A 25,420-nucleotide genomic window follows, 5' to 3' on the forward strand; every position below is an offset into this window, starting at 1 on the left:
GTGTATTTCAACATCCATGGGAGAAAAAGGAAAGGCTCTATGTAATGCCAGAGTGCTCTGTCCATGGTCCTGTCGACACCACTGATCGCCTGCTACTCAAACACTCGTGTATGTAACAAAGGACACATTAAAACGCTCTAAGAAACCCAATTTAAATATGCATATAGGTTAAAAAAATGAAAGGATGCAAATGGATACACATTCAAACAATAAGCATATGAAATAATGGACTTTATAATATTAGACACAGTGGACTACAGAACAAGAACTATTACCAGACGTAATGTGAGAACAGCGTAAATGGTAAAGGGGTCAATTCCTCATGAAAATATATTACATGCCAAATGCACAAATATCAAAGTAACAGATCTTTAGAACACAAAGTAAAAATTGATACAACTGAAGAGAAACTATTTTGTCATAGGTGGAGAGATTTCAACTCTTCTCTCAGTAATCAATAGCAACAGAAAACAGTAAGGATATTTCTAAAAAAACCAACAAAAGTAATAACTTCATCCAAATGATGTTTAAATAATGACCAGTGTTAAGCAGAATGCCTATTTTTTAAGTATGAATGGAATGTTCACCAAGATATATAACGTGCTGGGCAATAAAACAAGTATGAATAAAAGAACTACAAACACACAAATATGCTTCATGACCACACTGAGATAAACTCAAAAATCAATAACAGACATCTGGAAAATACCCAATATTTGGAAACTGAACAACTTACTTTCAAGTAACCCATGTGTAAGGAAGAAAGGTCTAAAATTCAATAATCTAAGCCTGTACCTCAAGAAGCTAGGGGGAATAAAAGAACGAATTAATCCTACAGAAAATAGAAGAAGGGAAATTATAAGGAACAGAAAGCGGTGGTAGGGGGCGGGTGGAGAAAGAAAATGGGAATAAAGAAAAATGAAACCAAAGCGAGTTCTGAGAGGTGGTGGGTGGATAAAAATTAATAAACGTCTAGATAGAATGAAGAATTTTAAAAACGACCAAAATCAGAAATAAAAAGAGGTCACTCGTAGAGATTCCATGGACCTTATAAAAAAGTAGTATTGGAAATATTATGATCAACATGTTGATTCTTTGAAAAACACGATTATCAAAATTTTCTTAAGAAGAGAAAACCTGTCTTCGAGGCATTCGTTCTCTGTGGTGCTGACCTCCTATCGCATGCTGGCCTGTGCACACGTGGGCTGACATGGCCTCAAATGACTATACCCAGTAACAATGCAGCAGAGCAATCACCCTACTGACAACAGAGTTGTGGTAGCTACAGCCAGTCACAGGACACTTCACACTATATGGCCAGAGCATCCATGGTTCTTACTGACAAGCTATGGCACTCAGTCAGCTTCTCAGGGACATAGCTCAACTGGTAGCTAAGGCAGTGCCCAGAGTTCTAAATCATTTTATGAACAGTAGTCCTACTGTGGCTATGGTCAACAGCCGGCACCTAGCAGCACCGATCAGGAGTTGGAAGGTTACCAAATAATGAGGGTAGCACTGGATATGGAAGGAAAGCTGTTCCAGAATCTTTGGAGGCAGGTTAATATGGCCTGTCCCTGTGATCCTGTCTCTGGTCACCCCAGAGTCCATCTTGCCAGGGCCTAAGTTACCTTTGCCCCCACCACCCTGGCCCCTTCGGAAGCGCCCACAGTCTTCAGCTCAGCAGCCATTCGATCACAGCCTCCTGCGCCATCTGCTTTAGAGGCCTTACACTGGTTGCATTCAGTCCTTCAAGAGAAGTTCATGTTCTCACATGTTAGAGTAGGACACGTTCAGTCCCCCAGCTCGCTGCTGTCCTCCACTGATAGCACCTCCCCTGGGGAATCCTCCTTGGCCAATGCCACCACTGCAACCACTCCATAGCCTCCATGGCCCCTGGGTCCTTCTCACTCTCCTCAACCTTTGCCACCACCCCAGTTGAAATCTGCTTGCCAAGTAGCAAATGAGACCTTGATAGCATCCCCAGAGAATTCTTTACTATCAAACTACTCAATAGCTGCCTTAGCAGAAGGTGGATCATCAGAGGATACTGTTGCCTCTCCCTTTAGCTTGCCCATTTCCCTAAGATTAATCATGGGCTGTCCTATTTTATATGTCTTAATACCAATTGCTTGAAGTAATCAGCCACAGACTCAACCGTAACATCATTACCCAGGCCTTGCATGAAGATGGTGTGGTATGAATTATCCTATTCAGAGTCATGATGTGATCCTTGGTTCCATGGATCACCAAATTTATTGAAGCCACCATGGCCACTTTCACCTATGCTGCCTCGGCCTCCACAGCCACCTTCATGATCTCTGGGTTCATAGCCACTGCTGTGGTTTTAACTACTGCCACTGCCCCAGCCCCCAAGGTCCTGCTGGTCTCCCCTGTAACCACCATCACCACCACTGCTCTGGCCCTGCTTGCCATACCCATCACCACTGCTACCACCACTCACAGCGGACAGATCTTGGCCTCAGGTACTTCCACTACCCAGTCTACCACCTCCACTGCTACTGTTGTACTGGTTCTGCTGTCCACGGCCCTGAGGGGGGTTTTGGGAGCTTTGCTGCTATCCAAAGCCAGGCTGTTGTCCACCATAGCCAGTCTGCTTATCACCCACAGGATTTTTTGTGTCGGACTATGTAATTAATTGTAACCATATCTCTCGTCCCATTAAAACCATCATTTTAGTTAAAAAAAAAAAAGGTAACACCAACTCTAAACAACTCTTTTTAGAAAACAGAGGAGGGGACCCTCCCCATTTCATTTTATAAGGCCCTGATATTAAAATCAGATGCAGTCATTACAATGAAAGAAAAATATAGGCCAACATCACTTATGAACAAAGATTAACAAAAAATAACAGTATACCAGAAAATCAAATGCAGAAATACATAAAAAGGAATACTTCATGATTAAGTAGGGTTTATGACAGCAATGCAAGATTGGTTGAGCATTCATATAAAAGCTCTATTATCATTTTAATAAATTCAACACCTATGCAAGAAAAAACTTTCAGTAACCCAAGAATAGAAAACTTCAACATGATAAAGGCCATGTATGAAAATCCTACACCTGATTGAGAAGAAGGCAAGGATATTCATTCTCACAAATAAGCAAGATAAATAAAAGGCAAACAGGTCAGAAAGGAACGGATAAAACTGTTTTTATTCACAGCGAGCATAATCTTGAATGTAAAACATCACAAGGCATCCATACAAAAAGCCACACAAAATACTGAGAGATAATTTTAACAAATATGTGGAAAACCTGAATAGTAAAAACAACAAAACAAAAATTAAGACCACCTAAATAAAGGAGACGTTTAACATATTTATTCTTGAGTTGAAACACTCAATATGACTGAAATGTTTCTTCTCCCCAAACTGAGCTAAAGATTCAGTGCAACCTCAATTAAAATCACAACAGGTTCTTTGTAGAAACAGATAAACTAATCTTAAAATTCATACAAAAATGCAAAGAAACAACAATAACAATTTGTAAAATAACAAATTTGGAGGACTTACACTATCTGATTTCAAGACTTCCCATAGACCTATAGTAATCAAGACAGGGTGAGATTCATGTAAGAATAGAAATACAACAATGGAACAGAACAGAGTCCAGAAATAGACATATACATGTAAAAAATGTATTGGGTTGTCCAAAAAGTTCGTTTGATTTTTTCCATATGATGCTCTAGTTGTCTTAATTTCATTCAAAACAATTTTGTTAGATTGTATTGTGACAGCTGTCATATCAGCATACATTAAAAAAAATTATCAAAAATGGTGAATTTTTGTAAAGCCATTTTACTATGGAAGATTGGAAGAAGATATACAACATTTTCAGTGTATTATGCTTTACTATTTCAAGAAAGGTAAAAATGCAACTGAAATGCAAAAAAAAAATCTGTGCTGTATTTGGAGAAGCTTCTGTGACTGGTCAAATGTGTCAAAAGTAGTTTCCAAAGTTTCTTGCTTCTGCTGACATTTTGGCCAAATAATCCTTTGCTGTGCAGCTGTCATGCATTAGAAGAGGTTTAGCAGCACCCCTGGCCTCTACCCACTGAAAGCCAATAGTAGGAGATAGCCAACATACTCGAAATATCCAAATAAAGTTATTGGTGAAAATTTAAAAAATGTTTCTTTTATTTTACAGAAAAAACTAAACAGACTTTTTGGCCAACCCAATAACAAGTATTTAATCATTGTCTCAACTGGACGGATTGAGATGAAGTATAAAGGGTGAGAATTCTGTTGAAGTGAAATAAATCCTACAAATTTGCCAAAATGAATGAATCCCAAGCAGAATAAATAGTTCAATGTGACATCTAGCTATCACACTAAAACTGCAGAAACCAAAGAATAATCATAAAAGCAAAGAAAAAAAAAGATGGATCATATAAAAAGACAAAAGTAAGACTGATAGCCTACTTCTCATCAGCAACAATGGAAATCGGCAGACAACGGAAAGACATCTTCCAAGAGATAAAACACAGTAAATTGTACAGCCAGAACTCTAAATCCAGCCGAAATGTCTTTAAAGATCAAGTAAGATGCACTAGGTGAAAGATAAACTGTTATACTGAATAATAAAACTCAACAATATGATGTTATGTTACAGTTTAATTTTTTTTTCAGGTTCACTAGTTCATTTAGTTTTAGTTTTAGAGTTTATGTTTTTATTTTGGCATAAACTTATTTTTAAATATGTAAAATATTTACATGGTTCACAAGTCAAAAAAACCGTATTTAAAAAGTTTACCAGATTTCACTTCTGTCCCTATCTTTCTACCCATTTCATTCCCTCTATCACACTTCCTTATAGCCATTTTCATTAAACTATGTTAATCCTTCCAGTAACTTTTTTCTTTTTCTCTCCCCAGAAGTTCTTTTTTAAAAAAATATTTACAGTTTTCATGCACAAAGAATAGCCAACTATATACACAATGCTGTAGCTTGCTTTTGTTAACAATATATCCTGGCAGTCACTCCTTATCAGTAAATGCCATTTCCAATCTTTTGCTATTACAAATGATAACAATGAATAACATTAATTACACATTGCTTTACAGTCATGCAGCTGTACCCTTAAAACAGATTTCTAGAAGTGGGTCTGTGGGTTAAAGGATAAAAGAATATGCAATTTTTAAAGAAATTGCCAAATGTACCCTCATTTTCTAATGTATACATGTATGACAACCTAGTTCCTCAGGGCCTCATAAACAGATGTTAACAAACTTTTGGATTTTTGCCTGATAAGCAAAAAATAGTTATCTTGCTACAGTTTTCATTTGTATACTCCTTATTAAGGTTTAACATGTTTTTGTGAGGGCTACTGCAGCTATATTAGGTATACTTTCAGGAATTTATTTTTCTTTTAAAAAATACTGCAAAGCAATGTTAAACTACATTCATTAGAATTTATTATTAAGAATATTGGTAGTATTATAAAAGTAATAAATTTTCTGTAGATAAAGGAAATTTGAATCAGTGGTCAAGGTAAACATTTTGTTAATGTTATTAGAGCAAAGATTATCAGTAGAATAAAGAAGTACAATGTGAAATCAAAGAAGTAAAAATCTTGAATTATAAAATTGACTTAGAAATATTAATATGCACAACTGAATTTTTAAAAATATTTCTTAGTTCTATCCAGTTTCAAAAGGCTTAGAAGTGATATCTCAGGAGCATCCTGGTTATCTGATCCTAAATACCATTACCCCACTAAAGGGAGAATATCATTGATTCCAAGTCTGTGGCAGATTTTTTTTTTTAACCTGTGGTACATGGTAAAACTGGGATATCTTTTTGTGCTAGAAGGCAAAGAAACAGTTAAAAAGAAAGAGGGGCATCAAATTGAGACAATTTAAATGGCAAAAGGAATAATGACTAAAGTGCATTCAATATAAAAAAATCTGATACTCAGCAAAACAAATCCTTTGCCAAAAATGGCAGGAACAATAACCCTACTCTGCATCTCTGAAAACTAATTTAAAAGAATTAGACATTTGTCCTGCAATTACATTAGAAATTAGTACTGCCCTGACTGGTGTGGCTCAGTTGGGCATCAAGCCATGGAGCGAGGGGTAGCTGGTTCCATTCCTACTCAGGGCGCATGCCCAGGCTGTGGGTTTGTCCCCCAGCTGGGTTACACATCCCTGGGTTGCACATCTCAGTTGGGGTGAATGCAGGAGGCAGCCAATTGGTGTTTCTGTCCAACATCTATCTATCTATCTATCTATCTATCTCTCTCTCTCTCTCTCTCTCTCCCTCCCTCTTTCTTTCCCACTCTCTAAAACAAGAAAGAAAAGAAAGAAGAAAGAAAGAAAGAAAGAAAAGAAAAGAAAAGGAAAGAAAAGAAAAGAAAGAAAAGAAAAGAAAAAAGAAAAGAAAACTATGACAACAGCAAAAAGGCCAGCAAAGGATATCATTTTTTTTGAAATGGCATCTTCAGAGGTTAGTCCCTCCACCAATACAACTGTTAAGTTGGGGAGGGGGGATAACAATCAATATGCTATTACAGAACTCTGAAATTTGGTCAGACACTTACAGCAACCAGGGAAATGCTAAATGACAGGATAGCTTGCTGAACTTTGGTTAAGAGCTGCTTGTATGGACCAGCTACCATGCTCAATGTTTTCTTTAAAGATTTATTTTTCAGAGAGAGGGGAAGGGAAGGAAAAAGGAGAGAAACATCAATGTGCCGGAGAAACAGTGATTGGTTGCCTCTTGCACACCCACAACTGGGGATCTGACCTACAGCCCAGGCATGTGCCCTGACCAGGAAGCGAACTAGTGACCTTTCAGCTGGCAGGCCAGTGCTCAACTCACTGAACCCCCTGCTGCAATGTGGCAACAGCAGCCCACATTCCAAAGTGGCTGGCTGGTATCAGGGTGCACAGTAAAGACCTTGACTCTAAAATTTGGGTATTGTGTGGTTTGGTTAATATGGGGGTTCCCTGAGGGCCAGCTGAGACACTTGGCTTTATTTAGTTTCCTCCAGCAGCAGCTTTTCTGGTGACATATATCGGAACATTTAAAGAGGCATATACACTTTTCTTTTTTAATCTACACATTTAAAGAAACCTCTGAGATGTTACAGGCTGAATGCCAAGATAACATGTCAGTAATATACACAAGGAAGGCTTTGTAAAAATAGTTTGGAAAAGTCACTATATAACAAGCTGAAGACCTCAACAAGCAATGAAATCAATCCCTGAGGAAAAATACTCAAAATGTCCAGTTCTTAAAAAAACAAAACAGCAAAGCATAAAAAAACAGGAAATATGGTTCATTCATAAAAAAAGAATTTGACAGAAATGGCAGATTTTAAACAAGAGGAAGAATCAGTAAACCCGAAGACAAGGCAGTTGAAATTACCAGTTCGAGAAGAACAAAGAATAATGAAATATGAACAGAATTTCAGGGGCTTATGGGACGCTGTCAAACATACCAGGAGAAGCACAGAAGAGGCAGAAAAATATTTGAAAAAATAATGGTTTCCTAAATTTGATGAAAGTCATGAATCTACACTTCTAATAAGCTCAACAAACTTGGATCAAGATAAACTGACTTTTTTAAAAGATTTTATTTATTTTTAGACAGAGGGGAAGTGTGAGAGAAAGGGAGGGAGAGAGAAACATCAATGTGTGATTGCCTCTCGTGCACCTCATACTGAGGACCTGGCCCGCAACCCAGGCATGTGCCCTGACTGGGAATAGAACCAGTGACCCTTTGGTTCGCAGGCCAGCACTCAGTCCTCTGAGCCACACCAGCCAAGGCAGATTTTATTATAGTGACTCTAGAACTCAAATTTTCCCACTCCTTGGGGATTGCTGTTTTTGATTGTTGATGGTTAGATCCATTCATTTGTTACTCTGTCAAATTATTTTGCAAACTGTATATGTATTCCTTGTTGAGTATGGTCACTTAAGCTCCAGTTCCATGTTGTCCGGTGGCCAGCCAGTAACCCGACAAAGATTTTCTTAAAATGTCTGGCTTCAGAAGGAAGGAAGGCAGTCTCCTTAACTCTTGGCAAGGTCAGCATTCAGTCCTCAGGCATCCCTCAGAACAACCAAAACACACAACGCTATGTTTGGAGCCCTCTTACCAAAAATGCAGCAGCCTCTCCTTTAATCAAGCACCCTCTGGTTCTTCTAAGTGTTTGATCAAAGTACGGAGTCTAAAATAGTCAGTTCTGGTCATTTTTTCCAGTTTATTGGTTGTTTCAGTAAAGGGACTCTGTCATTTTGAATGATGCCATCTTAACTTTATCAAAATTTAACACTACTATACATCAAAGGTTATTGTTGGGATGAAAAAACCCATAGAAAGAAAATATTTGCAAATGTGTCTGATAAAGATTTAATATCTAGAATACATAAAGAACCCCTATAACTTAACTTCAAAAAGGGCAAAGGACTTTAACAGATTTCTCAAAAAAAAAAAATACGCCAATAAGCATATGAAACGAGTCTCACCATTAAGAAAATCAATCAAAACTTTAATAAGATACCACTTCACACCCAGAAGGATGGATATTATCAATTTTTTTTAATGAAAACAAGCACTGATGATGTGAAGTCAGACTTCTGTGCATTGATGAAGGGATGAATAATGGTGTAGCCAGTGTGAAAACAGTTTGATAGTTTATCAAAGAGTTAAACATAGAATAACCATATGATCTTGCAATTCTACTCCTAAGCGTATTCCCCAGAAATCTGAAAAAAGGGACTAAAACAGATACATATATGCCAATGTTCATGGCAGCATTATCCACAATCGTCAGCAGGTGGAGACAACCCAAGTGTCCATCAAAAGATGAATGGATAAATAAAATGGACTATATACATAAAATAGAATATTATTCAGCCATAAAAAGTGAAATTCCTTTTAGATGCTACAATATGGGTAAACCTTGAAAATATTATACTAACTACAATAAGCTAGACAAAAATAAAGAATACTGCATAATTACACCTATGTGAGGTGTCTAAAACAGGCAAATTCACAAGGACAGAAACTTACCAGGGGGTGGGGAAGGTGAAATGGTGAGTTATTTATTGCTTAATGGTAGAGAATTTGTTTAGGATGATAAAAAAGTTCTGAATACAGTGGTAATGATTACCTAGCATTGTGAATGTACTTAATGCCATGAACTATGAACTTAAAAAATGGTTTAAGTGGTTAATTTCTTGTTACACATACTTCATTACAATAAAAAAAGTATTAGTTGGTAAGGCATAATAAAATAAACTTAAAAGATATTTTTAAAAAATAATCGCCTGAGGATGTTTTTTACTGATTTTAGAGAGAGGGGGAGAGAAAGGAGGAGAGGGGGAGAGACAGAGACAGAGACAGGGGCATCGATGTGAGGCATCAATGTTAGAAACATTGATTGGCTGCCTCCAATGTATGCACCCCAACCAGGGATCAGACCTGCAACCTTTTGGCGTACAGAACATTGCTCCAACCAACTGAACCTCCCCACCCGCTCAGCCAGGGCAACCCAAAGAAATTTTTTACAAATCCATTAAATGGAACAGGAGCTATGTAGTTCTTCAAACAAACTAATAAAACTGAAAACCTCTGGTGGAGGAAAGGGAGGAAAGGGAGAAAGGGAGGGGGAGGAAGGGGGGAGGGGGAGGAAGGGGGGAGGGGGAGGAAAGGGAGAAAGGGAGGGGGAGGAAAGGGGGAGGGGGAGAGGGAGGGGAGGGGGAGATGGAGACCATGCAGAGGAGTGAGAGAGCACACAACTCTAAAACCAGTACCAGGAATGAAAGAGGATATCATAACCTTAGATGACACAGATCGAAACAATTAGTAAGTGATTATTACGTACTTTATCAATAAAACGGAAAATTTATATAAATGTACAAATGAAAGAAATGAAACTACTACAGTGTCTCAAGTGAAACTGAATCTTATAAAACTTCACGAAAATTGAATCAGGAGTCAAAATCTTTCCATGAAGGAAAGCCCAAGCCCTGATTGGTATCATATATCAAGAAATGATCTAATTCCAAACTTTTACAAATTATTTCAGAGAACTGAAAAAAAGTAGCACTCTACAAATCATTTTATGAAGCTTGCACAACTATAGAAAAACTCAGTATAAAAATGGAAAATCACAGGCCACATAACTCCTAAACATAGAAGCAAAAATCATAAAATATTAGCAAATCAAATTCGGCAGCATGTAAAAATAAGACTATACCATCATCACTAAGTAGAATTCTGCTTAGGAATGCAGGATCATTTTATTGTTAGAAAATCAATTCTTAGAACTCACCAGATAACAGATTAAAAGAAAACATTATCCTGTCTCAGTAGATACAAAAAGATTTGGTATTTTTAAAAAAAATCTATTCCTCAAGTGAAAACACCAAAACCTTTTGTGGCTTTTAGGAATAAAACAGGTGGTGTAAGGCCTAAAATTAAAGCTTAATATAATCTGCTGTCTCAATTCTAATAAACCTGGGGGGTGCCAAAAAGAGCCTAACCAAAAGTTCCCGACCCCACTGTACTCCCACAGATAAGGTCCCCTAACTGAGCATGACTTGGTTTCTGTTTATGCTTGAATAGTGGGTTTCAGTTCCCTGTCAGCGTACAGAGTTATTCAAATAAACCAATCACATCTTGTGGGAATGGGGGCAGCCCACTTTCATAAAAGTATTGGTTTGGCCAAAAGGCTTAAGTTTTTTTCTGTAAAATAAAAGACATTTTCATTTTCACCAATAACTTCACTGATTTCAGTATTTTGAGTATGTTGGCTATCTCCCAAGTGGTAAAGTGTTGATCATTCTCAATTAATGTCTTGATTTGATTGCTATCAACTTCAACTGGTCTACCTGACAGTGGAGCATCGTCCAGGGAGAAATCTCCAACACACAACTTGGCAAACCATTTTTGACACATTTGATCACTCACAGCACTTTCTCCAAACATTGCACAAATCTTTTTTTGCAATTCAGTTGCATTTTTACCTTTCTTGAAATAATAAAGCATAATATGCTGAAAAAGTTGCATATTTTCTTCTATCTTCAATATTAAAATGGCTACACAAAAATTTAGAAATTGTTTTTTTTTAAATGCAAGCTGATAGGGCAGCTGTCACAATACAATTGTTTCAAATGAAGTTAAAGACAACTAAGTACTACTAGAGCCATCTTACAAGAAAAAACTAAATCAATAAAGTTATTGATGAAAGTGAAAAATGTTTTTTTTATGGAAAACACTAAATGAACTTTTTGACCAACCCAACAGATGACATGAGTCTATATGTAGAAAAGCCAATCAAAGCTACAGAGGCAGTACCAGAATTAGTAAAATTCAACAAAGTTCCTGAAAAGAAATATTTAAAACACATTTGTTTTTACAAGGATCAAAAAGGTAAAAAGGAAGTTAAAATAGGACATTTGTAACAACAAAACTATGTCCTAGGAAAAATCCTAAGGGAAAATATTCAAAATCCCTATGGAAATCATTATAAATTAATGAGTCGCTAAAGAAAACATAAGAGAAATAATAGCATGCCTCTGGATTAGAAAACTCAACATTACAACTATATAAATTCTCCCCACATTAACCTAATGATTTCTCAAGAATCTATCAGGTTTTTTATTTGTAGAACTTGAAAATGGATTCCAAAATTTATGTACCTCAAACAGCTAAAAATAGGCAAGAGTAAGTGAAGAACAGTAAGCAAAGGGACGGAATTTCCACAAGGACCTGTGTTAGCAGCTATCAAACCCAGTTGTAAAGACACAGCGATTAAGAGAGGGTGGCATTGATTCAGGGAATGACAAATAGATCAATAAATTAGAACTGCCTAAGAAACAGATTAAGTGCTGAGTAATAGACTCATGCATATAAAAATACCTAATAACTGATAGGGATAGCAGTGCATTGAAAAAAGAATGGCATTTTGAGTAATAGGCTGGGATAGCTGGTAAAAAATGAAATGACACCAGCCTACTGCTCTCTATCTATGTATATATGTATCTATATATAGCTATATCTATCTCTATATAGTGCATATATAGCTATCTATATATAAACTGCACTTGAAACAAAAACCTAAATGTGGCCCTGACCAGTGTGGCTCAGTTGGTTGGGCACAGGCCCACAATGTATTAAGGTCACTGGTTCGATTCGCTGGCTCACGTGCCTGAGTTGTGGTTTGGTCCCTGCAGGTGAACGAGAGGTAACTAACTGATAGAAGTTTCTCTCACATCAATGTTTCTCTCCCTCTCTCTCCTGCTGGGCCCCCTCTCTAAAAATACATAAAATCTAGAAAAATAACCTACATATAAAGGGCAAAACTATAGAGCTTTTGAAAGAAAATAGAGAAAAATAATTGTTACTTTGGGGTATAGAAAAATTCTGAAGTTAAAGCACTAACCACAAGGGAAGATTCACAAAACTAAAGTTTAGTTCAAAGAACCTATGAAAAAAAGTACGACAAAAATGGAAGAATATTAAAGAAGTCCTATTAACATTAATAGATCCAACAGAAAGATAGAAAAGAGATTTGAACAAGTACTTCACAATTGTGTTCAATATGCATATGAAAATTGCTCAACCTAACTGGTACTTGGGAAAAGCATATAAGATCCAAAAAAAGTAACAAGAAACACCCACCAGAATGTCAAAAACTAAAAAAATTGATAACACCAAGTGCTGGTGAGTGTCCTCATCTTAGCCAGCAGTAACACACATTACCACCCACTTAGTAAAAGTTTAAGATTCACATACTCTCTTGACCAAGAATTCTACTTCTCAGTTAAAATTAAACTCAGGGCTCAGATGTTATTTTATATTAATAAGCTGAGCTTTACTAAATGCTGCTGTAAAAGCGGCACCATTTCCTTAAATTTGGGAAGCGCAGAGGTCTGCACGTGAGCAGCCACTCAGGGCGTCTACAGGAACTAGCGTGCGTTGCACCGACAACCAGAGCAACACAGCAGGAAGCCCGTAGGGCGCATGCCTCGGACTAGAGCGGTGATTTGATGGAGAAGGACCCGGTATCTACTTCCGCCACGCAGGGGATTCCGGTGACCGCCTTCCTGACCGCCTTCCACGGCGGGTCGAGTTGCTTCTTTATTTACTTATTTACTTTTTAACCTCACCCAGGACATGCTCATTGATTTCAGAGAGAGGGGAGGGGAAGTGAAAGGAGAAAGAGGGAGACAAACATCGAGCAAAGGCAGCTGCCTTTGACAATCCACCAATACCAAACTCAAAACCCAGGGACATCGAACCCACAACCTTCCAGTTTGCAGAACGATGCCACACTGGCCAGGGCTAAATAACATACTTACATTGCTCCGAAGTCAATACTGGAATACAAAGTTACATTTCCTGGGTCAGTTTACAGCCCTAATTCCTTCCCTATTCTCCTTTGCCTCCACTGGTAGCCATTTTTAGTTGTTGTTTTTTTTTAATTGTTTCTTTTTAAAATACAAACTTGTTTTGTTTCTCTTATCCCTCATTGCTCCTGAGATATTTCCGCTTTGAGGCCTTTTCAGTAGACAAAGCTAAAACACACACACAATTTCATCCCATTTCCCACAAGAGTTAGCATATAATACAAATACACATTCTTCTGCATCTTGCCATTTTTTAACTCAACAATATATCTTGGAATGCACTCCACAGCAGTCTATAGAGATCTCCCTCATTCCTATTGTACATCCGCCCAGTGATATACCATGATTTATTCCACTAGTTGTCTATTGCTGTTCACTCCAATCTTTCATTATTGCAAACAATCCTGCAACAACTTTGCACATACCTCATTTGATACTTTCGCAAATCTATCTTTAGGAATACAGGGAAGACTGTGGGGTCAATGAGGTAATGCAACTGCAATGTTGTTCGATGTTGCCAAATTCTGTTCCACAGGAATCACACCATTTGGCATCCCACTGGCAATATGCTGTCTTACTTTGCCCCCAGTTTTACCCAAAAATATGATGCCAAACTTTTACTTTTTTTGCCAGTCTGGTAGGTGAAAACATGGTATTTAACTACAGTTTTAATTTGTATTTCTCCTGTTCTGAGCATATTGTCACATTTCATGTTTAAGGACCATTCTCACTTCTATTTGTGGACCTTCTACATATAGTTTACCCTATTCTATCAGGTTGTAGTTGTTTTTCTTAGCTATCTTTGAAACATTTTAAACATAAGTTGCAATATTTCTCTTAGTTTGTTTCTTGCCTTTTGTTTGCTTATGGTGTTTACTATATTATAACTTTCCCATTTTGTCAATTTTGCCCTTTTTGTTCCTGGCTTTGCCAGAATGGCTGGGAAATGTTTGCTCTACTTCCAGTTTATAAAGAAATTCATTATTTTTAGTACTTCACTTTCTACATTTTAGATCTCTGATCAATTTGGAATTTATACTGGTATACAGTAAGAGAACTGGATCCAATGTTATTTTTCTTGATGACTAAGCAGTTGTCTTAATAATAGGACTGTTATTAAAGGTACTCCTGCCCCCTTATTAGAGATGGCACATCACATACTAAATTTTCATACACATTATGTCTATTTCTGGATTTTCTCTCTTGCTCCTTGGGTCCATCTACTCATTCACCAGTACTATGCAACTTCAATTACACAGCTTTTATACTTTAATACCCCCCCCCAATCCTTACTATTAAAAACAAGGAGTACCTTTTCATTTGGCTCAAGTCCGCTTCTAAGTGTTTTATAAGTAACTGACAGTTTCTACCATGTAGATTATATACATGTTAGATTTCTAGATTTTTTTTTATTTTGAATTCTTACAATTACAATGAAATCTTCTCTTCCATTTTATCTTCCAACTGGTTACTGTTATATATGTGAAGGCTACTGACTTCTGCATAATTTTGTATCTTGCAACTTAAATTTTCATATTATTTGTAGTAGTTTCATATATGCTCATATCCCTGAAAATAGAGATAATGGGCATCCCTTCCCCATCCCTAATTTTATGGGTCAAGCCTCTAGAGTTTCCTCCATAAAGATGCTGGCTTTTGAAATAAATACATGTATTTTTTAAAAGGACCTATCAATTCCTGTTTTACTGATTATTAACACATTGTTTGCAGGTAGTTTTTATCACGTGCTCTACTACCAGTCAACATAAAACGTATAAATATGTTTCCCGCATACAGTGTGTTAACATGGAGAATTGAAATGTGCCAAATGACTTTTTTACAATCATATGATTGTCTCCTTAGCTCTGAAATCCAGATATTGAATGTAATCCAGATATTACATTCCTAGGAAAAAAAGACTTTTGACATGATTTTTCAATATAATCTGTGATATTACATATTAATATTTTACTTACATCTTATATTCATATTCATTAGTGAAACTGCTCTGTAGTTTTGTGTATTTGTGAAATACTTTCCAGGCTTTAATACTGATGCTATAAATGCTTCAGAAAAAAATAATTTGAAAGTTTAGAAGTTTTTCTGTATCTTGAAACAAGTGAAGTAGCACTGAGGTTATCAGATTTACTGAACCTCCAGTATGAAACCATCTGGGCTTGAAACTGGTGCAGGACAGTGTGTAGTATTCTCTATTTGCCCTACGGAATTTGATCTGCTTAAATCAACTCTACTGGGGTCAAATGACAAACTGTTTTCCTATAAAACGATCCATATCAATTTTCAAATCTATTTGCATACATTTTCATAAAGTTGTATTTGTGAATGTTTGAATTTCCTGTTTTGGTTACAGTCCCACTGTATTTAAGGTTTCTTCTTTTTAAAAATTTAGTTAATGGGCTCTGGCTGGTGCAGCTCAGTGCACTGAGCTTGGGCCTGTGAATCAAAACATCACTAGTTCAATTCCCAGTCAGGGCACATGCCTGGGTTCAGGCCAGGTCCCCAGTAGGGGGACACAAGAGACAACCACACATTGATGTTTCTCTCTCTTTCTCCTTCCCCTCCCCTCTCTAAAAATAAATAAAATCTTTAAAAAATAAAAAAATAAAAATAAACATTTAGTTAATGGATTGGCTGACCAAAAAACAAAAAAACTTCAAAGGACCAAAGTATTGACATATTTATTCTATCATTTTTCTGTTATCTAAAACCCATTATTACCTTTCCTTCTGCATTCTTTGGTTACTTTGTTGTTTTTCTACCTTTTTGAGTATTCATTTATTTTCATTTTCACTAATAGAAGCATTTGATGCTAAGAATTTTCTTATCATGATTGCTTTGGCTATAACACAGAGGTTGGCAAACTATATATAGTCCATGTGACATATCCAACATGCCACCTGTTCCTGTAAATCAAGATTTATTGGAATACAGCCATACCCACTTATTTGTATATTGTCTATGACTGCTTTCATGCTACAACAGAAGAGTTCAAAACTGTGAAAGACAATATATGGTCCACAAACTTTAAAAACATTCACTATCTACCCTTCTATTTAAAAAGTTTTCTGACCCCTGCTGTATAACCAATTGATTCTGATGTATCGTGTCAAGAAACCTAGCAATTTTGTTCCTGTTTTCACCTTAGTCAAAGTTGTTTGGCAACGTGTTAAAGTGTGTTTTTGAATTGTGAAAACTAATTTTTAGTCCCCCAAAAGTATCTATTTTGGGGGGTGCTTCTGGCAGTTTCTTTTTTAAATCCCCAACAAAGGATGTATTTATTCATTTTTTTTAGAGAGGAAGGGAGAGAGGTGAGAGAATCAGTTGCCTCCCACACGCACCCTGACAGGGGATTGACCCAGCAACCTTTTTGGTTTACCTACGATGCTCCAACCATCTGAGACACCTGGCCAGATCAGAGGAATTTTCTTATATGTCAACAAATAATCAGTTTTCTTCACTGTTCCATGTACATTTATAAAGAAGGTGTATTCCTTCATATGCAATACACAACCATGAGATCCACCTGTTGGTTGTATTATTTAGGTCTATGATTGCCTTAAAAAATTTATATCTACTCGCTCTATCTGCAACAGAGAAAGATTTTAATTCTTCTATTATCGATGTTTCCAAGTCTTATTGCCTCTCCTGAACATTTTCTAAAAAATCAAAGTTGTCATTAATATCCATGTATCCAAAAGTACATCTTCATTGAGATACGCAGCTTATAGCCTCATAATGTGGTGGGCTCTTAATGATTTCTGGCCAGAGTTCTACCTTATGCATGATCCAAAGAGTACTTTCTGGGTTCTTATTTATATATTTGTCCAGCATTATACTTGGCCTAACTTCTTATTCTTAACCTGAGTCTTTCAGTTTTGTAGTTAAATCTTTTGCACAGAACACAAAGTTGAATTTTGCTATGTTCACCTGAAAATATTTTTTTCCTCTTATAGGCCAGTTAACCCCATTTACTGATATAATCTCAATTCTGTTATAAAGAAAATATATAAATTATTTCACTGTGTTTCTTTCCTTTATTTCCTCCCCTCACCCCCAATATTTCTTTGGGGATAGAAAGGTTTAGGTTTTGTTCCTAATGGTTATCTTTATACTAATACCTTTACATGACCATAGGCCTCTTTTTATTAATACTAATAATTCCCTAGTATGAGCAACACAGAAATTAGCCCTTTATTTCCTCTCATACCATTCCTGCACTGCATCCTACAGAATCTATTTAAAGTAAAATATCTTCCTCTGGCTGGTGTTGCTCACTGGATTGAGTGCTAGCCTGTGGACCAAAGGGTCACCAGCTGGATTCCCAGTCAGGGCACATGCCTGGGTTGCAGGCCAGGTCCCCAAGAGGGGTGCATGAGAGGCCATCTCTCATTGAAGTTTCTCTCCCTCTCCTCCTTCCCTTCCCCTCTCTCTAAAAATAAATAAATAAAACCTTTTGAAAATAAAATAAATAATATATTTTGATTTCCTGGCGAATTCCTGTAAGGCAACCAATAATTCTATTAGGCCATTTCTTGGTTGTCTGAAATTCTCTAATAGCCTCCTCAGGAAAGATTCAGGTGAACTATATTCCTTAAGTTCCTGAACAACGGTATCATACCTACATTGTCAGAGCATATAACGAGTACGTACTATTGTGTCACCTCTTACCCCCATCATTAAATTAATTTCTACAGTTAAACGTAAGAATTCCCTGCAAAACATCTTTCCTGTTTTCCTGGCATAAGATCTTTTAGCATTGGTATACAGACTCAACAGCGTGGTATTGGCATAAAGACAAACAAATTAATAGAATTAGACAGAGAACTGAGAAGCAAACCCAGACGTACATGGATAAGTTGTATTTGACAAAGGCAATGCAGTAAAGATAGCCTTTTGAAATGTAGTGGTGGAAAAATTAAATACCCATATGTAAAATGAACTTGAATCCATACCACATACCACATAAAAAATTAACTAGCTCTGGACAGGTAACTCAGTTGGTTAGTGCCATCCTGATACACGAAGGTTGTAGGTTTGATCCCCTGTCAGTGCAGAAACAAGAATCAACCAGTGAATGCATAGATGAGTGGAACAACAAACTGATGTTTCTCGTGTCTCTCTCTCTAAAATTGATATTTGAAAAAGAAAATTTTAATTAACTCAAAATGGGTCACAGACCTAAATGTAAAATTTGAAACTGTGAAACTTCAAGGAGAAACTACCTGTGTTAAGATTTCTCAGATACAGCACTAAAGAAAAATTCATAATAGATTCATTGGACTTTGTTAAAATAAGGGGAGATTCCTTGGAGAAATGGCCAAGACTGGTACAGAACAAAAATGAAACTAGAAACTGTTTTGCCAGAAAATAAGAAGTGCTCAAAAAGAGCAATGGCATGTCAAAGAACAAGATGTTAACTTGAAAGGGTTCCTACTGCCCAAATGGGAACAATTTGATTATCAAAATAAAGAAATGAATTAGAACATTATATAAAAAAATTTCACAAGCCCATAATGGCAAATAGAAAAGAAAAATGTCACCCATATGGCAGGCTAACAACAACTAAAGCATAGAAAAAGCACCATTTTGCAACATCACAGCAATAATGGACAAAGGCAAGAATCATCAGTGGATGACAATTTAAGGTCTTTTGGGAAACAGAATGTTCACAAGGACTCCCAAAGTTATCTCCCAGGAGATTTCTTATTAATTACAAAGGTGGTGAGGGGCTATCCTTAGAGTGGAGAAATATGGCGATTCATTACCTTAAACAAGTGAACAAAACCAACACTAACAATAATGTGACAGAATGAGATCCTTTTTTTTAATCCTTACCTGAGGACATTTTCTCATTGCTTCCAGAGAAAGATTGTTTGCCTCCCATACACACCCCTAGCAGGGATCAAACTCACCACCTAGGTATGTGCCCTGACAAGGAATCGAACCCACAACCTTCTGGTGTACAGATCCATGCTCCAACCAACCAAGCCACACAGGCCTGGGTGAGACTGTGTTTGTTAATGTAAAGTGCTGAAAAGGACACACCACTTTTGCCCAAAATGACGCACCATCTGAATATAATAAGGAGAGAGAAGCCACACATTGAGTTTGAAAAATGGAAGTTTAACACAAGTAATTATCAACTACATCAAGAAACTGGGTTAACAAGAACTGGCTAGTAAGTAGAGAACTCTAAAGAATATAGGTATATAGCAGACCTGAATCAATGTATGATTATAATATCTCTAAGGCCGAGACAGAACGCACAAGGAAGAATTTTCCCTCCACGCCTGTTATCAGACCTTGGTGGAAAAGGCACAGCCATAGCTCACACTTTGGTGTTTTGACAGCACTGCTGCCTTTGTTAATGCTTTCTTTCTTTGGCTTTCATGATACTACTTTTTCCTGGTTTTCTCCTGCCACTTTTCAGTCTCCTTTGTAGGTTCATCCTTACCTAGTAGTCATTGTGTATCAAAATTCCTGAAGGTTTGTCCTGGGTGATCTCCTCACTTTACCCTTCACAGTGGAAGGGAATAGGGGAAAGACAACAAGGAAACCAAAATAGAAGGGTCACAGAAGTGGGAGGAGAACTTTATAGCAAAAGATAGGTGGGAAAGCTGAGTTGAGAAGATTAGTAAAAGCAAAACACACGACAAACAAGTCAAGTTTAGAAGATGAGGAGGACAGGAAGAAACATAAATATGCACCAGTACAGAGACAGACAGTAAGAGTTGCATGCACTATAGGCTCTCTTCCTGGTTATGCTTAATGTTGAATACAGACAATCAAGAGATCCCAGGGAGACTATCCAAATAAGCAAAGTAAAATAAAGATGAGTTTCTGGTAGTCATGTCTCCTAATTACCATTTAAGACATGTTGTTATTGTACACCTATGGACTATTTATACATTTGACCTCTGAACATTGTGGGAATCAGGGGCACCCGCCACACACACAGTTGGAAATTCTCATATAATTGACTCCCCCAAAACTTAAGATGTCCCTCTACATCAATGGGAGATTGGTTCCAGGACCCTCGCGGATACCCAAGTCTACAGATGCTCAAGTTACCTGTATAAAATGGCATACAACAAAGCAAACAAGTTGGCCATCTGCATCCACAGATTCCTGACAAGACTGAAAAAAGGAGGATCTGAAAAACGTTACGAGAGGCTAGATGAATGTACAAAAACATTTAGTCAATTCAGCTGATAGTTGTTTGTTCACGTGTTGTCTTAAACACAAATATTTGAACATGTACCCTATATATTTATCATGTACATATACAACAATACTAGTGTATCTCAATTACATAAACATAAGATGTTGTTAAGGAATAAAACTGAGATAAAGGAATTCCGGCCAAAATGGAGGCATAGGTAGATACACTGTGCCTCCTCCCACAACCAAGATAAGGACAACAATTTAGAAACAGAATAACAACCAGAACTGACAGAAAACTGAACTGTATGGAAGTCGGACAACCAAGGAGTTAAAATAGACATGTTCATCCAGACCGGTATGAGGGGCAGAGTCAGGCAGCCAGGTGCGGGTCAAGGTGCAGAGAGTGTTGGGACCAGGTGCCTGAGGCATCTGGGGCGAGCAAGACTGCAGCAGCTGGCAGACCTAGCGAGGCCACGATTGTGAAACAAGGCACTGTGCGCAACCCAGGGTCGCAGCGCTGGAAAATAGAGCCTCGGGGCACTGATTGAAAACACCTGTGGGAGTTGAGCTGCAGGACTCCCAGTCTCACAGGAGAGGTCGTTGGAAAGTCCCACAGGGTGCACAAGCCCATACACATGGGAGTTGGCACCAGAGGGGCCCAGTTTGCTCGGGGGAAGCAGCGGAAGGGACTGAGGTCCAACAGAGAGCAGAGCAAATGCCATTGTTCCCTCTCAGACGCTGCCCCTACATACGGCCTCACAACCCAGCTACTGGGGTGCCCCGCCCTGGTGAGCACCTAAGGCTCCATCCCTCATATGTAACAGGTGCAACCAGACCAAAGGGAAAAAAAAAAGATGGCTCAAACAGAATTGAAGCCCCACAACCAGTACTTTTAAGCGACCAAGAGATAGCCAACCTATCAGATGCACAGTTCAAAGCACTGGTGATCACGATGCTCACAGAATTGGTTGATTTGGGTCACAAATTAGATGAACAAATGAAGGCTACAGTAAGTGAAATGAAGAACAATGCACAGGGAACCAATAGTGATGGAATGAAAGCTGGGTCTCACATCAATGGAGTGGACCAGAAAAAAAACATACAATCAGAAAAGAATGAAGAAACAAGAATTCAAAAAAATGAGGAGAGGTTTAGGAACCTCCAGGACAGCTTTAAACGTTCCAACATCTGAATTATAGAGATACCAGAAGGAGAAGAGGAAGAGCAACAAGTGGAAAAGTGATCTGAACAAATAATAAAGGAGAACTTCCCCAATCTGGCAAAGGAAATAGACTTCCAGGAAGTCCAGGAAGTTCAGAGAGTCCCAAAGAAGTTGGACCCAAGGAGAAACACACCAAGGCACATCATAATTACATTAGCCAAGGTAAAAATGAAGGAGAGAATCCTGGAAGCAGCAAGAGATAAGGAGACAGTAACCTACAAAGGAGTTCCCATCAACCTGTCAGCTGATTTCTCAAAAGAGACCTTACAGGCAAGAAGGGGCTAGAAAGAAGTATTCCAAGTCATGAAAGCAAGGACCTGCATTGAAGATTGCTCTATCCAGCAAAGCTTTCATTTAGAATGGAAGGGCAGATAAAGTGCTTCTCAGATAAGGTCAAGTGAAAGGAGTTCATCATCACCAAGCCCTTATTTTATGAAATGTTAAAGGGACTTATCTAAGAAAAAGATAAAAAATATGAACAGTAAAATGACAGCAAACTCACAATTATTAACAACCACACCTAAAACAGAAACAAAAAAAACTAAGCAAACAACTAGAACAGGAACAGAATCACAGAAAAGGAGATCACATGGAAGGTTAGCAACAGGGGAGTGGGGGGAGGAGAGGCGGGGAAAAGGTATGGAGAATAAGTAGCATAGATGGTAGGTATAAAATAGACAGGGGGAGGGCAAGAATAGTATGGGAAATGTAGAAGCTAAAGAACTTATGACACATGGACATGAACTAAAGGTGGGGAATGTGGGTGGGAGAGGGTGTACAGGGTGGAGGGGAATGAAGGGGGGTAATGGGACAACTGTAATAGCATAATCAATAAAATATATTTTTAAAAAACTGAGATAAAATACTTTTAAATGTCTTGTTCATATGATAGCTTCAACAACTATCAGCTAATGGCCCAGGATGTAACATACTTAAAGTATAGTTCATTGTTAACACAGAGGATGTCAATCAATCACAAAAAGACTTCTTGTTAATTTGAAACTTTTGGTCTAGTTCTTGTTAGATAATCACTGCTGTTAACCTCACAGTAAGAATGATAAAGAGCCTGCAAATACAAAGTATAAATTCTGCCACTCTGGTGGCATGCTTGTAAATTATGTAGTACTATCTTTATCACAGCTGCAAATGAAGTCTTGCAAGATTCTGATTATTACTAAGACTGATGGAAAATCAACTCCATCAACTCCATACACACGATAAAATGGGGCAACGGTTACAGCTTTCTATAGAACATGGATCTCCTTGCCAGCTAATCCACCACTGGTCAAATAGTCAGGTGCCAGGAATGGCAAGTATCTGTTCCTCCACACAAAACTGAAGAAGTCATCAAATATGAGCAGCTCTGATCTGTCTGGGCTCAGCCCTGTATTTCTAAATTAGGGAAAAGCCAAGTCATCAGCTTCTAACCTTGAATTATACACTTAAATGGAACTATCTCTATGCTATTAATTGGAATTGGGCACACTTTTTATATCTATTGCACATGTCCCCTACAACTTAGGGACTTTCCAGACTACTGATACTGAGGGGCTTTTTTGAGTGGCCTCCATATGGGACTTCCCTAGGAACTGAGAGAGAGTTTTATGCCTGGGTGCTGGTAATAGCCTACCATGATCTTCAATTGTTTGACATTTTAGATAAAAACATATTAAAATCCATAAACCTACTTATCATAGCACATAGAAACTGTTATAATATGGGGAGGGGTGGGGGAGGCATACCACACAATGGGGTCTGCAATCCTGCAGAACAGAAATCTCATTATCTCCAGGGCAACTATGCACAGTATCACAGGTTGTACAGCACAAGGGACTGCCTAATTTAAGAGGGCAAATGCAGATTAATGTGTATTCCACTTCCTAAGGCATGTATCTCTTAGTGCTGCATATGCCAAGGGGGTGCTTATTCCTAACTCACCCAAAGGCACCTGGACTACTCCCTCAGGATACTTTGCATACCATATGTGAAATGTAGCCATCTGACACGCTTATTCATGTGACCATGATAATCTACATATCAAGTACTTTTAAGTTTAATTTATGCTCTGGCCAGTGTGGCTCTGTTGGTTGAAGTGTTCTCCAGTAACCAAGAGGTTGCAGGTTCAATTACTGGTCAGGGCAGATACCTAAGTTGCAGGTTCAGTCCCTGGTCTGGGCAAATACCAATCCATACTTTTTTCTCAGATCAATGTTCCTCCCCCCCACAAAATAAAGCAATGAATAAACGTCCTCAGATAGGATTTTAAAAAAGCTTAATTTATGCAAAAAAGTTCTAACATTTTCATTCAGATCAATGGAGCATATTTTACCTCAGAATGTGGCACACATCTCATTTTGGAGACCCTTGTATATATTGTGTATTTGAAAATGCAGGAGTAAAATTTGAGAAAAGGGTCAAGGTCACAAGGAAGAAATTAGAGATGCATGCATCTAGGTGATAGTTTAACTTGATGAGATCTCTTAGAAACATCTGAATATCTAAAAAAGGTGCAATGCAATTTAACAGTGGTCTTCTAACATCAGCTTTCTACCAGGACAGTAACAACTACCCAGAACAGCTGGCCTGCCATGAACAGCTGTATGTAACTGGGAAGAATATATGAAGCAACTGTTTTCAGGCATTGGCCAATAGGCAATGCCATTTCTCTTGATCACTGAAAAAGGGGAAACTTAGGGGCCCCTAAAACGTCTTCTTGATTTCTCTGCCTCTGGACTATTTCCTGACTGCAGTACAGGGAGGTACAGCCTAAGCAGAACACAGCTAACAAGGCAGAGAATCTGGGACTATGAAACAATATAAGCACTGGAGAGACCAAGCTGCACAGAAAAAAGGCACCAGTAGTATATATACACGCAGGGTTTCCCCACGTACTTGGCTGAAGGCTACCAGGCATGTTCAGAGAAAGACTTGGGAAAGCTTACCAGAGAGCAGCTGCTAAGGAATTGAGAGAAACACAAAGATAATAGAAGCCCAACAAGAATAAAGAGAAAACAAAAAGATGGTAGTCTTAAACTCGAACATACTAGTAATTATTTAAAATGTAAATGGTTTAAACAATTCAAAGCAAAAATTTACAGCTTGGATAAAAAAGCTAGACATAACTATGTACTATCTACAACAGACACTTTTAAATATAAAAGTTGAAAACTAAAAGGATGGAAAAATATATCATTCAAACACAAAGAGAGAAAACTGGTGTAGCTATATGAATAATATAAGACTATGTAGACTTCATGAAAAAGTAGTATGAGAGATAAAGGACATTTCAGTGTTAAAAAGAGAAGGCAATTCAGCAGTAAGACAAAGCTTCAAAATATCTTCAGCAAAAACTAACCAGATTAAATAGGGATGAATCAATAATCATGACTGAAAATGTTAACATTCCTCTTCATAACTTATGGGGGGAAAAAGCCCAGTAAAAATATAGATTTTTACAACACTATCAACCAACTTGACTTAGTTGACATTTACAGAAACTACACTCAACAAAGGTATAATTTAAATTCGTTTCAAATGCACATGTAACATTCAGCAAGACAGATGATATGCTAGGACATAAAATGTCAATAAACTTCAAAAGATTTAAATCTTACACACTATTTTTTTTTACA

At 37.6% G+C, this 25,420-nt stretch overlaps 1 protein-coding gene and 1 pseudogene across 2 annotated transcripts in view; both read right to left on the minus strand.

Moving 5' to 3' along the window:
* Nucleotides 1-25,420, minus strand: part of TRIM24 (tripartite motif containing 24) — a 109,518-nt gene that overhangs the window by 68,259 nt on the left and 15,839 nt on the right. The gene's annotated exons all lie outside the window — the stretch shown is intronic.
* Nucleotides 1,559-6,639, minus strand: LOC123829676 (annotated as a pseudogene).

This window comes from Phyllostomus hastatus, unplaced genomic scaffold (assembly GCF_019186645.2).
Source record: "Phyllostomus hastatus isolate PE091 unplaced genomic scaffold, TTU_PhHast_1.1 phas_scaffold_114, whole genome shotgun sequence".
NCBI lineage: Eukaryota > Metazoa > Chordata > Mammalia > Chiroptera > Phyllostomidae > Phyllostomus > Phyllostomus hastatus.